At 31.5% G+C, this 19,891-nt stretch overlaps 1 non-coding gene and 1 pseudogene across 1 annotated transcript; both read right to left on the bottom strand.

Annotated features, from left to right (window-relative positions):
• Positions 1-7,489: 7,489 nt before the first annotated feature.
• Positions 7,490-7,561, bottom strand: TRNAE-UUC. The gene has a single exon. It is a non-coding gene; the product is annotated as a tRNA-Glu (tRNA).
• Positions 7,562-12,864: 5,303 nt separating this feature from the next.
• Positions 12,865-15,793, bottom strand: LOC114194705 (annotated as a pseudogene).
• Positions 15,794-19,891: the final 4,098 nt, after the last annotated feature.

Here is a 19,891-nt window from a genome sequence, read left to right as displayed (position 1 = left end):
GATAACTGTAGTGAAACCCCAAAATGTGCGTATAGGATTCTTTTGGTTTATCTACTCGTCCATTGTTAATATTGATGGTTTTGTCAGGGTTGGGATGATCCATATGTCCCTCGCACACATGAAGGTGTTCTGAAGTGGAAATACCCTATAATGCACTCTGTTCATTTCGTCTGTGAGGTTGTCCAAGTATTTGTTCCGAAGTTCAAAATTTAAATTAGTTGATTTGGTGTTATATTCTTTTGTAATATGACAATTTGTTGATGATGCCTTTGTTGGATTGTTGATTCCCGTCATATGAAGTAATTAGCCATATGAAGTAATTTCTCCAATTGGACATGTGAAGTTTATTTTTGATTCCCGTCATAACAGGTTGTTGTATTTGTGAAGTAATTTATGATTCCTTGATTTGTGAAGTGTATTTTTTGTTGAATTTGTTTTGTTGTGATTCCTTATTGTATTATTATTAAATTTTTATAGGTTGTTGATGAATCATGGCTGGAAAGAGTAGGAAAGATAAAGTTTTAGAACAGGAACGAGTAAGTGTTTTGGGTATGTTATTAAATTGTGAATCGGACAAGAAGCCATCTTTTGAAGTGCAGTGTGTGGACACTCCAATTCAACCTAATGGGTAACTTCTAACATTTTGTGTGTTCAATGAGTGTAATTTAGCACTGCTTAATGATGTCTGAATATTGTGTTGTATTTCATTTCGCAGTCATGACTGTGGGGTCCTAGTATTGAAATTCATAGAGATGTGGGATGGTGTTAATCAATTTAATGGCAAAGCCCTGCCTGACTACACTACTGTAAGTTGACCGTTATAATATGTTTTATTATTTATTGTTTTTCTTTGAAGATTACAGTTGGTAACATTGTGTTGATGTTGTTTTTAGGAGGAGCTGCAATTAATTAGGCAGAAATTCGTTTGTGATTGGGTTTTAAATGAAGATAATGTCCTTCGCGATGAAGTTATTCAGCACTACGATCTGCTGTTGAAGAAATAGCTACTGTGAATGTAGAAATAATAATTCCATCACAAGATTTTTGAGACAATTTTACATAGGGATAGTTAGATTGAGGTAGACAAAGTCAATTATGTTGCCACAATTGTATATATTGTTTAATCATTTGTTGGAGTTAATATATAGTTTGTACATTGACAGATACATTCATGATGACATGGTAATATAAACATCAATATACTTTAATTTGGGAAGGCAATTGTGCTATTTTCGATTGTATTAGTAAACTTCCAGTACAGCCTATACAAAAACACAAATTATATAATGATAGACTAGAAAAACAGTTGCAGTAGTTCCTGTACAAAAACTACAATGTAAAAAGGCACTTATGGAGTCAGAAAAGGACACTTAAATCTCCAACCAGAAAACTTTATTTTTAATTCAATCTTCAATTTGAAATACTTAAAGAAGTTTTATGGTGATGGTTGATGGTGATGGAGATATTTATATGGCCTTTGGATTGTGTCCAAAACACAAATTATGTAATGATAGACTAGAAAGACAGTTGCAGTACTTCCTGTACAGAAACTACAACGTAAAAAGGCACTTATGGAGTCAGGAAAGGACACTTAAATCTCTAACAAGAAAACTTTATTTTTAATTCAATGTTAAATTTCAAATACTTAAAGAAGTTTTATGGTGATGGTTGATGGTGATGGAGATATTTATATGGCCTTTGGATTGTGTCCAAAACACAAATTATGTAATGATAGACTAGAAAAACAGTTGTAGTAGTTCCTGTACAAAAACTACAACGTAAAAAGGTACCTATGGAGTCAGAAAAGGACACTTAAATCTTCAACCAGAAAACTTTATTTTTAATTCAATCTTCAATTTGAAATACTTAAAGAAGTTTTATGGTGATGGTTGATGGTGATGGAGATATTTATATGGCCTTTGGATTGTGTCCAAAACACAAATTATGTAATGATAGACTAGAAAAACAGTTGCAGTACTTCCTGTACAAAAACTACAACGTAAAAAGGCACTTATGGAGTCAGGAAAGGACACTTAAATCTCTAACAAGAAAACTTTATTTTTAATTCAATGTTAAATTTCAAATACTTAAAGAAGTTTTATGGTGATGGTTGATGGTGATGGAGATATTTATATGGCCTTTGGATTGTGTCTAAAACACAAATTATGTAATGATAGACTAGAAAAACAGTTGCAGTACTTCCTGTACAGAAACTACAACGTAAAAAAGCACTTATGAAGTCAGAAAAGGACACTTAAATCTCCAACCAGAAAACTTTATTTTTAATTCAATGTTAAATTTCAAATACTTAAAGAAGTTTTATGGTGATGGTTGATGGTGATGGAGATATTTGTATGGCCTTTGGATTGTGTCCAAAACACAAATTATGTAATGATAAACTAGAAAAATAGTTGCAGTACTTCCTGTACAAAAACTACAACGTAAAAAGGCACTTATGGAGTCAAGAAAGGACACCTAAATCTCCAACCAAAAAACTTTATTTTTAATTCAATGTTAAATTTCAAATACTTATTGAAGTTGTTTGTTGATGATTGATGGTGATGGAATTATTTTGACGGCCTTTGGATTATGTCCAAAACACAAATTATGTAATGATAGACTAGAAAAACAGTTGTACTACTTCCTGTACAAAAACTACAACATAAAAAGACACTTATGGAATCAAGAAAGGACACTTAAATCTCCAACCAGTAAACTTTATTTTTAATTCAATGTTAAATTTCAAATACTTAAAGAAGTTTTATGGTGATGGTTGATGGTGATGGAGATATTTATATGGCCTTTGGATTGTGTCCAAAACACAAATTATGTAATGATAGACTAGAAAAACAGTTGCAGTACTTCCTGTACAGAAACTACAACGTAAAAAGGCACTTATGAAGTCAGAAAAGGACACTTAAATCTTCAACCAGAAATCTTTATTTTTAATTCAATGTTAAATTTCAAATACTTAAAGAAGTTTTATGGTGATGGTTGATAATGATGGAGATATTTGTATGGCCTTTGGATTGTGTCCAAAACACAAATTATGTAATGTTAGACTAGAAAAACAGTTGCAGTACTTCCTGTACAAAAATTACAACGTAAAAAGGTACTTATGGAGTCAAGAAAGGACACCTAAATCTCCAACCAGAAAACTTTATTTTTAATTTAATGTTAAATTTCAAATACTTATTGAAGTTGTTTGTTGATGATTGATAGTGATGGAATTATTTTGACGGCCTTTGGATTATGTCCAAAACACAAATTATGTAATGATAGACTAGAAAAACATTTGCAGTACTTCCTGTACAAAAACTACAACGTAAAAAGACACTTATGAAATCAAGAAAGGACACTTAAATCTCCAACCAGTAAACTTTATTTTTAATTGAATGTTAAATTTCAAATACTTAAAGAAGTTTTATGGTGATGGTTGATGGTGATGGAGATATTTATATGGTCTTTGGATTGTGTCCAAAACACAAATTATGTAATGATAGACTAGAAAAACAGTTGCAGTACTTCCTGTACAGAAACTACAACGTAAAAAGACACTTATGGAGTCGGGAAATGACACTTAAATCTCTAACAAGAAAACTTTATTTTAATTCAATGTTAAGTTTCAAATACTTAAAGAAGTTTTATGGTGATGGTTGATGGTGATGGAGATATTTATATGGCCTTTGGATTGCCTCCAAAACACAAATTATGTAATGATAGACTAGAAAAACAGTTGCAGTACTTCCTGTACAGAAACTACAACGTAAAAAGGCACTTATGAAGTCAGAAAAGGGCACTTAAATCTCCAACCAGAAAACCTTATTTTTAATTCAATGTTAAATTTCAAATACTTAAAGAAGTTTTATGGTGATGGTTGATGGTGATGGAGATATTTATATGGCCTTTGGATTGTGTCCAAAGCACAAATTATGTAATGATAGACTAGAAAAACAGTTGCAGTACTTCCTGTACAAAAACTACAATGTAAAAAGGCACTTATGGAGTCAAGAAAGGACACTTAAATCTCCAACCAGAAAACTTTATTTTTAATTCAATGTTAAATTTCAAATACTTATTGAAGTTGTTTGTTGATGATTGATGGTGATGGAATTATTTTGACGGCCTTTGGATTATGTCCAAACCATATTTCACGATATTATACAGTTTTAAACCAGTTGTAGTGCTTGGTGTACAAAAACGGAAACGTAAAAAGGCACTTATGGAGTCAGACAAGGACACTTAAATCTCCAACCAGAAAACTTTATTTTTAATTCAATGTTCAATTTGAAATACTTAATGAAGTTTTATGATGACTGATGGTGATGGAAATACTTGTATGGCCTTTGGATTGTGTACAAATTTATCATTATGTAATGATAGACTAGAAAAACAGTTGCAGTACTTCCTGTACACAAATTACAACGTAAAAAGGCACTTATGGAGTCACAAGAGGACACTTAAATCTCGAACCAGAAAACTTTATTTTTAATTCAATCTTCAATTTCAAATACTTATTGAAGTTTTTTGCTGATGATTGATGGTGATGGAATTATTTGGACGGCCTTTAGATTATGTCCAAACCATATTTCACGTAATTATACAGTTTAAAAGCAGTTGCAGTACTGCGTGTACAAAACGTAAAACGTAAAAAGGCACTTATGGACTAACAAAAGGACATTTGATTATCAAACTCGAAAAGTTGGTTTTTAAAAAAATGTTGATGAACAACAAACATATTGAATCCAATATAGGCAAATCCTGCACGAATTACACAATTCTGGTTTTGTTGGTCATTGCAAAAAACATCAAATGTCATTCACAAACAACAACCACAAAGCTGAGAATGTGTTTGTCAATGTCATCGGAGTTGAATGTGGAGTGTCATATCCACCAAAAAATGTGATATTCATTAAACTTACAACCTGCAAAAAAATAGATTTTGTTAAGTTGAGGAACAATTTGGGGAACAACTCATCAAAATGTCATTTCAATCATCGAACAAGAAAATACGATAATGGGGTTTCATTTCCGGAAAAACATCACAAAAATAGTGGTTTCATTTGGGGAAGAACATCATAAAAATAGGGGTTTGTAATCGGATAGTAAAACATACCAGAGCACCCTTTGATTTGCAGAACAAGAACACTTCAAAGTAGGGCTTCCAATTCGACGTACGAAGCTATGGCAGCAATCTGCACTCTCACCGCACTCAAGCCGCACTCAAGCCGCACTCAAGCCGCACTCTCGCCTTTAGTTTAAACCGCAAGTGAAAGTTCTGTTTTTCTAACTTTTCCTTTTTTCTCTCTTGCGCGTGTATCACAACCTCACAATTCACTCCAACTTCTCTCACGCATTTCTGGTCCCATTTCCTTAAAAATTATTAAAATATTAAGTGCCACGTAGGCGAGTAACTTTGGGGGTCAAAAAAAGGGGGCATTCTATCATTATCCTTTGCAGAAACCTTCCTTTTTATCCTTCCCGTCTCATAATGCATCTTTCCTTACATTTTCAATTAAAATAATAAAATTTATTTTTTATTTTACAACCAAAATATCATTTTTGTATTAATCACAAAAAATTACATTTTTTAATATATCATACATGGCTTATTAGAGAGATACACACGATCCTGAGAAGGTTTGAACTTTTCCCCCTGGGAACTTATGTATGACTCAAGTTTGCTTTTTTTTCTCTCTTCCATTGAAAATAAAATATGATATTTGCCTTTTAAATCCAATTTCACTTTAGACTATTATTTTCTTTTAATGTACTGATATTTAATTTTTGCTTTTACCTTTTTACGTGGGTCTCTCGTATATTCTAGGGCTTAAGGCACTGTCTTGTGCTTCCATTTGCATTTAGATGATTATAAATTTGAAATCAAAGTGGTTAAATCTGAAAAACTTACATACTTGGTTGTGTGTGAATTAGACACTCTTCAAGAAAAAACAAGACAAAATGGTAGTTAGGGAAGAACTAAGATGGCTCTAAACAAAAAACTCTGGGATCACTAAAGTCGAGAAGCGGAATATAATTTAAATGTGAGTAAAAATTTTACATTATATAAATTGATATTTAAATTACTCATTATAGTGATTAAGAATTTTTTTATCGTTAAAATTGATTAGGTGTTTGCGTGTGTAACAAATGTGTGATATTTTGGTTTGCTTTGTTAATATCATGATTCATGAGGCTATAAGTGTAATTGCATCTCAACAATAATTACAATGAAACAGCCCGTGAATTTTTTTGCCTTCTTATCTTTTATTTCACAAAGTCAAGAAGGCAATCCTAAAAATATTTAAGTGAAGTTATTTCTCAAGAATGGAGACCTCTCCTAGTATTTTTTTTATATTTTTGTTCCTGTTAAATTCATGTGCATAAAATTTGCCAATCCTACTCTGAATTTTAATTTTTAATTTCGGAAAACTGTATACAGATTAATATAAATGGTGTTGTGTTTTTATTCATGTACTTTATTTTAAATTTTTTTCTTCAATACAAGTCGTTGTTTAATTTATTCCAAAGTTGTGAATTTGGTATGGATATTTTTTTAGCCCAAGTTTTTCTAGAATCATGTGCATGTTTCCTAACAATTTGGTTTTGCATGATATGGATTATGAGGTGGCAATTTCAAGAGGTCTAAATGATATAGGACTTGCCATTGTTATTCTATAGCAATTCGGTCATGATGGAAGCAAACTCACAAATTGGTGTTAGATTTTGTTGTCACAGATATATTATTTAATGGAACTATGCATGGGTAGTCATGAAAATCATTTTAAATCAATTTCATAAAAATCATTTTAAATTTTTTAAAATTAAAGAAGTTTCATATGATTCAAAATAAATTAACCAACTACTATATTAATGTTTATACATGTTATAATATGGTTAATACATTAAATAGATCAAGAATCAAAGAAAAAAAAAATAAAAAAAAAATGACATTCGTTTCAACATTAATATGGATGTCGACATCCACAATACAAAGTAGATAAGATTATTATGGTCATACTCCCTGCACCCCATTTTAGTTATTTGTCATTGGGCTGAGAAGTATTTTCTGCACTCCTTATTTTACACCCTTCCGCTTATATTTTGCTTGCTTTATTGTTTTTTTTGCTAATGGACTGGGCACGTTTCATACTCTTTGCACCCTACATTGTATACTTGTACCAATAAACACTTACCAATGGGCTGGACTATTTTTCCCTCTTGGCACTTCCCTTTTCACAGTTGCACCCATGTTTTGTTTATTTTAATTTGAGCTTTCAAGTTTAATTTTTGCATTACACATTTTGTTATTTCCTATTTATTCTTATATTTAAGATAAATAACCTAGTATAAAATCAATTTTCCATTGCCGGGAATTGAACCCGATCTATCCTAACCGCTGGACAACAATTGTTTTCTTAAAAATGTTAGTTTATATTTTTCTATTTATTCTTATATTTAATCTAAATAATCTAATATAAAATTAATTTTCCGTTGCCGGGAATCGAACCCGGGTCTCCTGGGTGAAAACCAAATATCCTAACCGCTAGACGACAACGGATCTTTGCTTATTATTTTTTGTTAGGTTGATGACATTATCTTCACCTTTTGATTAGTTATCCAGAATCAAACCCAAGTCTTTGTTTATATTTGTTTAAATTAAAGTGATATTCTTTTGCATGTTAAAATGAATTTTGTTCAGAAGTATGTTGTGGTCCTTTGCAACTGCTTACAATTGCTTAGTAAAGGTCTGGCAAGATCGTTGGACCTCAATTCAAATTAGTTTCTCAACTTAATTTAAACTAGTTAAATAATCATAAATTAATCAAACAAGTTGTAATAATATGATGGACTACACCTGCCATAATATGTCATGATTGATTTCTTTTTTTCACTAATGATATATATATATATATATATATATATATATATATATATATATATATATATATATATATATATCAATTTTAGGTTACCTAATAAACTGTAGATATTTTAATAATTTAAATGGGAACGAGGATGAGTATTCAAACAAGTATGAAGATGGGACGAATATTTACACATACTTATCCCCACATTGAATTTAAAAACTTAGATATTACCCATAAACATATTTGCATCTCGTCATGTAAGAACTCTATCAAAACACGAACGATTTCAGACAATACTCACATCGATAGGTTTATTTGTAATCACTAATAGTGGAGTATCAACCATGTTGTACAAGAGGGCAGATGAAACATTATGCAAGAGAGAAAAAACACAAAGAAGAAAGATGAGGAAAAAATTGAATTTAATTATGTTATAAAGAAATTCAAAGTCGACTATCATGAGAACCGAATTAGAAAGGATATTTCACAGTTTGTACAGTAACCAAAGTAGAAAAGTTGAACAAAATTGCAACTCTTCCATGCACAATCTTTATACTATTTTTTTTATTTTTTGGCCAACCAACGTAGAAGGTGTAACATATTTGCTCTATTTTGTATTAGTATATGACTAGTAAAACTTCTCTTTAAATCATCTCATATACTCTAACATTTATAATTTTTTTTCCCACTTGTGCATGCTTTTATGAGCTTTGAAATATGTAAAGAGCTAAACAAAGTTTTCACTCCTTATATACAAAAATCACTATCACTAGTGCAAAATGAGAATATAAAAACAACATATAACATCATTTATCAAAAAAACGATGTAATAGATAATGTGGTGGCAGTTTCGTAAATACTTGAAACAATATAACATCAGTTGCGCAAATAATCGATGTAATATAAGTTTTTATTCAAAGAACGTGTCTTTCCCTTCATCTCTTTCAGTTCAAATCCTCTTTTCTCTCGTGCCTGGCTTCAACAGTTCATCACCCACTCGCGCCTAGTTCACAACACATTCACCATTGTTCTGTGCCTTGTTCACTTCTAAACGCCGTTCTCCATTTGAAATGTCGAACAAGAGCTATTTTTGGGTCTCTATTTGTCGTCGTTCAACCCTAGCCCTAGGCCGCAACTGCATTGCGCTCAACCTGCGCATCTCTAACTTCGTTCCTAGCTACCACCAGTGATGCCATTCTTCCCATCCTTCACCAGCGAGAGGGTTTTTTGTCTTCAGGTGTTGTGGGTTGAAGTGTGGTGGTGTAAGACGACAAGCTTTCCAATGTTTGTGGCTTTTGTTGGGGTCTAGGGTTTGTTTCAAGCCAACGTAACCCTAACTTCCCTTTCTTTATTCTTTTCTCGTTGATTGGTTCACTAAAAAATAGAGCACTAGATCATGGAAGGGGTTTCTAGGAAAGCCCAAATATCGATTGTTGCTTCTTCCATGTTTCCTAGCTTCAGATTATGTGATAGCGAGAAGGTTAAGCTAAACAAGAATGCGAAAAGGAAGGAGGGCGTGGATTTCCATTTTTTCGTGAAAGAGATCGTGGTGGGTTGGGAATACACAATGACACTATTTTTTTAGTGAGTTTCCTCTCCATCGCTTCTGAATATATGAAGTAGAAGGCACTTGTGAAGCAATGATGATACCAATTTTTAATCAAGCCTTCTAAATATTGGGTTCACTTATGAATATATGAATTAGATTGTTTGCTCTCAATGGGTTTAAAATATAGCTTGCACACATTTTGGGTTATAATAGGTTCACAGGGGTGAAGTGCTGGTGCCCTATTGATGAGGTTTGATGACTTCACACATTTCATATCTTTTGTTCAGTTTCATTTTTTATGAAATATTACTACCTTTTCTTTAAGTTTTTATTTCTAGGGAGAAACTTCTATAATTGGTGCTCTTTGCTTGTTTTTTCTCATTTAGCTTCTAACTTTAATAGGGTTTTGGCTTGTGAAACTTTTGGATTGTGGTATTATATAGTTTATGATGAACAGTGAACCTATTTTAGCCTGCAGAAGTAAGAAATTGAAGTTGAAGAGAATGATGTTATTGTTTGTAATATGTTAGTGCACATGATTTATATCATCAAGTACTTCAATTGTGTGCTCTGGAATCTATTTAAATTTGCAAATTTTGGATTAGAAGCTAGAAAAATTGGTATTGTATTTGAAAAAAAAAAAACAGTACAAGATATTACATAGGTTCTCACGAACAACCAATGTAATATCTATTTTCTGTATTACATCGGTTTTACCAACCGTTCTAATATGTCTTCTACTTATTACATAATCTAATATAACATCGATTATAAAATCAGTGTAATATGTCTAAAAAGTCCGATGTAATATCGTTTTACTCTACTAGTGTATTTTCCTTTTAAATAGAGAAAACATGAACATTATTACAAATTGTGTTGCATCTGACCATTCTCATCACTTTTGTTGTCGCAGGGTTGTACAACTTTTATACCAATTCAATGGAGATATACAAGGAGTGATGTATCTACTACTCAAGGAATATAATTAATTTTCGCAAAATTTAATTGTGCAGTAAACTTAGAAAGATAACTTTAGAATTGAATTATTTTAGTTATTTTTTCTCGTGTATTTAGGGACATTTTCAAGTAAAAAACGAATTTTAGAATTTTATAAAAGTGTTCATAAAATTACATATACCATTAAATATTTTTAAAAATCTTAGTATTAAGCATTCAAATTCCTTTAAAAAGTTCAATATGTTATATGTATTTGAAATACATTAGCCAATGGAAATAAAATTTAAAAGATAAGCTATGTAGATAATAAAACTTTTATGAAAATTGAAATAAGGAAAACCCTAACGAACAAAAATGTATAAAAGGTGATGAAGAAATAATCATATATATGTTTGTAGTATGTAATGAATTAGTATCTTAACTCGTGCAACACTCATGATTATTTCTTACTATTTTTATTTAACTTTTCATTATCATTAAGAGCACACAAAGAAAAATGAACAATAGAAGAAGATGAGATCCAAAGTGGAGACAAGAAACCTTCCAAGAAACCTTAGCAACCCTAAATGTCTTCAAAAGAATGTGTTTTTCACTTTTTCAAAACTCAAAAAATCCCTCTCTCTCTCCCTCTCTCTAAGGAGAAAAAAGTATCACATCAACAAAAGTAGTGTCCATTGCTAAACACTCGACATTAGATGCTTTAACATAAATGCAATTCTTTGTTCAACATGCACTCATCCTAAGTCATTCCATATTGAGCACATGCACTCAAAGGCAAGAAAAGAAGTCTTTATGCAAGTGGCGCTCAACATGATTCACCAACTGGGAAGTAGCGTTCAACGCAAGTCAACACTAAGAGGTGACACTAAGCACTAGGCTTGTGGCACCCAAATCCAATGGAGAATTTCCTCTCTGGTCTTATGGTGTTGGACGTGATTCATGTGGCACTCGGTGTAGGTGATCTTTTGGAATTTCTCGTTTTTACTTGTCCTCCACACTTTGTTGGATTTCACTCTTGTTTTGCTTAACCCAATTGCTTCTTGGAAAAAATTATCAAAATGAGGACTAGGTTAAAAATTAAAGAGTTAATTTTGTTAATGTAAAATGATTAAAAATTATGCAAAAATGATACCCGTTTCTTATTATTTCAATAGATTAAAATACCTTTTTGGTCCTAAATCGGTTCTAATTTTGTATTTTTTGCTTAAATAGATCATAATTTTCGTCAATTTTGTTCAGTTAGGTCATTTTTTGCTAACACGATTTAAATCATTTACGACTATGAACAGTGACTGCCACGTATCACTTTGTGGTATTTTTATTTTATTTTTTAATTTTTTTAACCAACATATATAACTTGACAATGAAATTAATTAAACATTCAAACTATTCAAATATTATTGCAACATTCTAACATTTTAAAATATGAAATTGTGAACATATATAATTAGTAGTAGTAAATAATTATTAAAAAAAATTGTAAAAACATGTTGGTGGGTTAAGTGGGTCAACCCACCCTTAATCCAGCTTGAACCCGTTTAACTCGTGGGTTATGTGAGCCAGGTTGAATTCAACCCACTTTTGAAAAAAGTAAATTTTTTTCAACCCAATCCGGCTCGAATCCGTGGTGAGTCAGGTTGGATCACGGTTGAAACCCATTTTGACATATCTAACCAAAACCAAAGTAAAAAGAACATTTTACATCAATTTATCTAATCTTGATGCTGTTTTCACTTTTATAACACACAAATTATTGTGTTCTCCGATAAATAGAAGAACCTGAACATTATTATAATTGTGTTCTTCTTCACTTTTGTTGTGGCAAGATTTAACAACTTTTATATCACTTCGATAGAAATAAACTCAAGGAACATAATTAATTTTTAAAATTAATCTTGCAATAAACTTAAAAAAGATAACTTTAAAGATGAATTGATCAATATTTTAATTATTTTTTCCTTCTGTGTTTAGAGACATTCTCAAGAAAATAAAAAATAACTTTTAGAATTTTATAAAGTGTTCATAGCTTACATGTACCATTGAATAATTTTAAAATAGTCTTTGTATTAAGCATTCAAACTCTATTAAAATATTTTTGTGTATAATAATATTATTCATCTGTTTCAATAATTGATACTGCTGTTTTTGAACATTTTGTAATTGACTTTGATTTATTTTTTTCCTACATGATCGTGCTATGCTAGCTCACTAGAGATGGTAAAAGTCCGATATGTTGTGTGTGTTTGAAATTAATAAAACTTGAGGCAAAGAGCGAAAAGGTATATAAGCTGGTGCAGAAATAATTATGTGTTTGTAAGTATGTAATGTATGCTCACTAAGATGGACATTCAGACTATTTTATTTGTTTTCAATTTTTTTTTTCACATGAAGACAGATTTTACCATAAATGAATCTAATTGGTTTAAGCACACTGAAATATTTTATTATATTTATAAATATAAATGAAATGCTGAAGTTGTGTATAACAATAAAGCAATGCGATAAAAGAAAAAAAAAAAAACTTAGCACTGTTACACAACCAAGTCATGTAGGTCTTTTAAATTGAAATGCTTTAACTAAAAGCCCCAACAATTTTCATGAGATAAAATGGAAAACCATAAAAAGAAATCAACATTATGGAAAACACCTTAATAAAAGAACAAATAAAGACAATAAGGAACTTCAAACTACATCTTCTTCTTCATCTGATTCTTCTTCTTCTTCTGGTTCTTGAATGAAAATGTTTTTTATGTGTGATACTTTGGGCCAAAATTCTCCAACATAGGGCTCATATTTTTTACATAAATCAGCACAATCTTCGATCTTCAAACTTTCAAGGGCTGTGAGGAGATGGATATTATCTGGGAGAGATACCAACTCTGGGCAATTTATTATAGTAAGTATTTTCAGATCAGTGAGAGTTGTTAACCAATCGGGAAATGTTTCAATATTTGGGCAATTGAAAAAAATCAAGCATTGTAAAGTGACAACTTCCTGAAGCCATTCAGGCAAGGGCACTAGCTGTGATAAACTTGAAAATACAACAACTTTTAACTTCAGCTTGGAGCTTTCTTCTTCATGGTGGCCCTTCCCCAGTTCCAAGTCCAAATTATCGCAGGCATGAACAACAAATATTTCTAATTGAGGAAAATTCTTACCATCCAGCGACAAAGACTTGAGACTCTGACAATTGTTAACGCATAATGTTTTAAGAGCAGGGAATTTTACCCCTCCAAAGATGGACTCCACATTATGGCATGAATCAATACTCAACTGTTCAAGTGACCCCAAGTTGGCGATCTCATTTACAGGCAAAACAATTTGCTTTGTGCTAAACTGCAGACAACGAAGAGAGATAAGTTTTCTTAATCCTTTGGGCAATGCTTCTAGCTCCATGCAATCGTTAAGCATCAATATTTGCAAACTTTGGAGCTTGCACATAGACTCGGGGAGTCTCTTAATGTTGGGATTGTGGCTAATGTCCAAATATCTCAAATGTTTCAGCTTAGCAATGGTGCAGGGCAAAGTCTCGAATGTCGAACCATGTAAATCTAAAACTCGCAAGCATTTGAACTTTGACACACAAGTATTTACCAAAGCTTCACCGTTGACAGCTACTGCACCATTTGGAAACCGTATTGTTCTCACAGCTACTGATTTTTTGATGACTAAATTGCCAAACAAACTGCTTTCAGCAAAAGACAGATGACGAACATTATCTGGAATATTTTGAATGTTGGAATTCACATGTAGGCTCTCATCTCTCGCAACAAATAGCGCGAGATCATGCACCAAATCATGTATTCTAAAATTATAAAAAGTGACAAAGTTTTCAAAATCTTGCAGAAAGGATCTCGACTGAAGTTCTTGCAAATATTGATTGCCCACATCTTGGAGTGTCCTATTCGTTTTTGGTAGCGCAATGAGTCCAAGTGCCCCCCAAAGCCAAGTTATTTCATTGCTAATGAATTGATAATCCTTCGGGTAAAGAGAAAACAATGCAAAACATTGCCTTAAATAGGACGGCATGAGATCATAACTCAATTTAAGAGCAGGTAAAATGTCATCATTTTCCTGAGGTAAATTCCATATTTCATTGTCACTCACATATTCCCATTCATAGGCTTCAAATTTTGAGAATAGTAAACTCCCTAATGTTCTCACCGCCAACGGAACCCCTCTGCATTTTTTCACAATTCTTCTTCCGATATTTACTAAGTGAGGATGTTTTTCCTCTTCTCCTTCTTTAAATGCCCACTTGACAAACAGAGACAATGAATCCTCCTCAGAAAGACCATCTAAAATGTGAGAGGGAACAGTGCCCATCATAGAAGCAATTGAATGACTACGTGTTGTCACTACAACTTTACTTCCGGCTGCACTTACTTGGATTAAACTTAGCAACTCAAGCCATCTAACACGGTTTTCGTTCCATACGTCGTCCAATACGAGTAAGAATTTTTGATCGGAAAGTTTGTTTTTCAGTTGATTTTGCAGTTGCTCCAGATCCAACATGTTCCAATTTGGTTGCTGAGAAGGGGCATCAGCATAGGTTGCATCGTTAGCGGAATTGATGATTTTGATAATCAGTTGTTTGACGTCAAAGTCATCAGAAACACACACCCACATCTTCAATGGGAAGTACTCCTGGATTCTATAATCATTGAAAACAAATTTTGCAAGTGTAGTCTTTCCCAAGCCTCCAATCCCAACAATGGGGATAATAGATAGACGTGTATCGTCATCACTAAGATTCTGCTGCATCAAAAGCTCTATGATATTTTCTTTATCCTGTTCTCTTCCTATCACATCTGAATCACTGACACGGGAGTGTGTCACATCTCTCCGATGAACAACACGTGTGTCAACATCAATTATTTGAAGACTAAACTTATGCCTATCAGCTGCAACCTTGTCTAGTCTGTTACTGATATCTTTAATTTGTTGAGCCATTTTGTAACGAAAAACAAGTGGATTGGAACTTGAGGAGAAGTGACTTACCTTGTCTTGGGTGTTCCCATGTGCTTTGACCACTTTGTTCCGCAGTGTTTGACACTCAAATTCGTCCAGAAGATCTTCGGCATCGGAGAAGACAGTTTTGAGTTGAGTGAGCCATTCGTGGAGCTGATGGTTGTGCTGCTGCTTTTGCTGAGCATCTAACAGCACAGCCTTGACTAAAGAAAGAGTGTTTGTAAGATCTTGAAGATCATCTTATAAACCCACCACTCGAGAAGCTTCTTCAAAAGCACGAGAAGCAAGCTTTGCTATGAGTAACTCTGCGATGCTGAAGAGAAATGATTCAGCCATAGTTCTCTGAATTGCAAACGCAGAGATGAGATGGGATGGGAAAACAGTGTTTCCAAGTCAACTTTGAAGGGAGAGAGTTTGCCCAATGGATTCCAGATTTACTCGGTAACCTATGCCACTTACCATATATTTTGCATCGACATGATATTTTAATCATACTATTTGTATTTTTTTAATTTAAAATGTACCAAATATTATGAAAATGGATTTTCAAATCGAGTTCTTAAGTATTTTTTTTCTGTCAGGGTTTGGCTCATCACGAGCCGGGGGTTGAAAATGAGTGAACTCAACCCGACTTATTTTATGATGAGCCATAAATTTTGTAATCTGGCTTAACTCACCACGGGTTGGTATGTTAAGTGGATTGGCTTACCAACCCACCTAAAAAAATTATTTATTTATTTATTTATTAGTATTCAAATATTTAAATAAAAATCATAATAAAATCAAAAACCAATGTTTTGATCATTCTCACCACCAATATACGAAGAATTATTTCTAAGCAAGTATCCATATAGTCTAAGAAAGCATGACTAATATTACAAATTTTCTGTCATGCTATTTAACAAAATATAAATAAAAAACTATACATTTTTTTCATGCTAATTTAGAAAAAAATTGTTTATAAGACGGTTACTTGAGTAATTTACTATAAAGATTATAGTTAAAGATTAAAGTATCAACATATATAATTTGACAATCAAATTAATTAAATATTTAAACTATTCAAATATAATTAAGCAACATTCTAGCATTTAGAAATAGGAAATTGTGAACAAATATAATAGGAGTAGTAAATAATTATTAAAAAATTTAAAAGAAAATTAAAAAAAAATAGTAAAAAAATGTTGGTGGGTTAAGTGAGTCAACCCACCTTCTATAATTAAGCAACATTCTAGCATTTAGAAATAGGAAATTGTGAACAAATATAATAGGAGTAGTAAATAATTATTAAAAATTTAAAAGAAAATTAAAAAAAAAATAGTAAAAAAATGTTGGTGGGTTAAGTGAGTCAACCCACCTTCAACCTGGCTCGAATCCGTTTAACTCGTGGGTTAAATGAGCCGGGTTGAGTTCAACCCACTTTCAAAAAAGTTGAATTTTTCTCAACCCAACCCAACTCGAACCCGTGGTGAGCCGGATTGACTCACGGATTGAAACCCATTTTGACATATCTACTATGAAGTATTAAATATTTTCTCTCCGTGACAACATCACATCTTTCCAACACTAGACAGAGGAAAAGCCGGAAAAAAAATTGATAAGAAACTTTTTGATTCAATAAACAACAAAAGCATGACTTAAATAATTTTTCTTACGCATAAGAACATAGTTTTGCAGGAGTTAAATATAATGGAGAGCATGTGACCATATGTCTAATTTAACTTCATTATAAGATTTTATAATATATTTTAGGTTAAATTACCCTTTTGTCCCTTTATTTGTCATAAAATTTCATTTTGGTCCTTACGTTTTTCATTGTCTCAATTTGGTCTTCATTTTCTTAAAAATGGCTCAATTTGGTCCTCACTGTTAACTTTGACCAGACGGTGTTAAAGTCAACGCTACGTGTCAATTTCTGGTTTTTTGAATTTGTTATAATTTTTGAATTTTTTTTATATTTTTATTTTTTTTTAATTTTTTTCTTTTTGACACGTGTCACTTCACAGTTTTGCCACGTGTCAAAGTGACTCAATTTGGTCCCTATATTTGTTTTTAGTTTCAATTTAGTCCCAATATTTGTAAAAATGAAGCAATATTGTCCTTCCTCAAATTGACACTAAATGTACTATTTTATAAATTTTATGGCAATATTTATGGTGATATTTTAAATTAACTTTAAATTCTACACAAAACATTAAACCTTGATTTTGTTTTGAACTGGAAATTTAGTTCCTAAATTTATGTGTGACAAGTTATTTGATTTTTAATCTTTACCAAGTTTGTATAATATGATACACTTGATGCCTTTATATGTGATGACAAAATTGTTAATTTTTGAAATTAAGTTTGGGGTTTAACTTTGTTTAATAATAAAACTAAAAAAAAAATTATTTAAAAATATTTCTATAAATATTTAATAAAAATGTCAAGTTTATTAAGAATATCATCATAAGTTGTATACAAAGATTAAATTGAGTTTTAATTTAAGGAGGGACAATATTGCTTCATTTTTACAAAAATTGAGACTAAATTGAAACTGAAAACAAATATACGGACTAAATTGAGTCACTTTGACACGTGGCACAACGGTGAAATGACACGTGTCAAAAATTCAAAAAATTCAAAAAACAAATAAAAAAAACAAAAATTGACATGTGATATTGACTTTAACACCGTCTGGTCAAAGTTAAGGGTGATGACCAAATTGAGTCATTTTTAAGAAAATGGGAACCAAATTGAGACAACTAAAATCGTGAGGACCAAAATGAAATTTCATGACAAATAGAGAGACCAAAAGGGTAATTTAACCTATATTTTAAATCAAAATTATGCCAAAATATTTTTATCCACTTTTATATTATGCATTAAGTTTGGTTAGTGTGTAAAACTTATCTTTTGCATTTTAAGCGCTTATTCTCAAGTTATTATTATTAGCTCTATTAATTAATTAAATGTTTTATTCTTTTATTGGAGTGTGTTGCATCATAATATATATATATATATATATATATATATATATATATATATATTGTGTAGTTTTATATTGTAACTTATAGCATATGTGCTTGTAATAAAATAAACAAACTAAAAAAATAAAAATAAAATAAAATTTGAGATTTTCTTTTTGTCAAGTAAGTTGATATTTTGATTCACTCAAAATAGACGGAACTTGATATTTCATTCTTTGTTCCACGCGATTTTTGCACCCGCACTTATTGGTTTTGTACTTGTTCAATCCTCACTCTATTGTGCTTCTCAATATGCTCTTTCTTTTTGAAAAGTTTTTGACTCGATTCATATTAGCTTTATTTGTGATTTAGGTCTCCTTATTCTTTTAATATTCTCAGCTTCATTATATCGTTTCATTGCATGGATCTAGGGTTTGTTTATTTTATAATCTAGGTTCTCCGTGAATCATAATTGATTTATGCTTAACAAGATACACTATGTGGTGCAATATATACAAAATTTACTTGTTTGTCTTTTATCACCCATTCTATGAAATATTTGATGGCAGAGTCTAGATAATAATAGAGTTTACCAAACAAGATCAATTTGATTTCAAAATTACACATATGGGTTCGTTTTTAAAATAATTACATGCAAGGTCAGGTGCTTACAAAAACTTCGTTGTGAAGAAATGTTCATGGACGACTTTTAACCATCGAACTGAAGTAGTAGAAGCATGTCACGACTTCTGTTAAGATAAAACCTATCTAATTTGATTAACACAATTACACTTAATCACATTGAAATTGACATCTTCTATGACAACTTTGGTGTTAACACTAATCGTCATCCCATAAAATGACTTCATAGAGTAAATAATTTTACATTTTACAAGTGTACAATCATTGTAAGAACCGGTTATTGTGTTTATTTATTTTTTGCAGCCTATGGATGAAGATCAAGAACAAGAAGAAGAATGATAGAGAATCTAAGTGGTATGTGGTCAAATGTAAAAGTTTGCATTTTGTATTCTTGAGTGGCATGTGTGAATAAACAAGACGATGAAGAATGAAACTGTAGAGAAATGATTTATAAATTGTACTTTTTTATTTTATTTTAGAGAACAAAATCACATACATGCATTCATATTAATCAAAATACAAAAATAAAAAAGAAATGACCTCTGAAAAGGTAAAAACTTTTTTCCTAAAGCATCAATGAGAGGAGCTACCACTGTTGTAACGAAGAAGAACATGTACATAATGGCTTCTACTAGCTTGAACACAACTCCCATTTGTTGATTTGAGGATTTGAAGCCTCTAAGGTGCACAAAATGAAGATTGGAGGACGAAAGAGAAATGGGTTCTTCAGAAAAGAGGGATCTTGGAGTTTGTAAATTCCCCAAAATATTTGTTCTTTGGAAAGAGAAAAAAATGAAAGGAGATCGAGTGTTGTCTAAGTAGGAGGAGTTTCAGTTTTTTAGTACTACATAAGTGAATAATGTACCTTTATATTGTGTTTGGACGAGGCAATTCAAAAGGGTGATTCATTTATTTAGAAAATTTGAAATTATTTGTAATGAAATGCTTTGTTT

The sequence above is a fragment of the Vigna unguiculata genome, chromosome 1, assembly GCF_004118075.2.
Source record: "Vigna unguiculata cultivar IT97K-499-35 chromosome 1, ASM411807v1, whole genome shotgun sequence".
In the NCBI taxonomy this organism is placed as follows: Eukaryota; Viridiplantae; Streptophyta; class Magnoliopsida; order Fabales; family Fabaceae; genus Vigna; species Vigna unguiculata.
The sequence above is the reverse complement of the archived record's forward strand: the minus strand, read 5'-3'. Positions and strand labels throughout refer to the sequence as shown.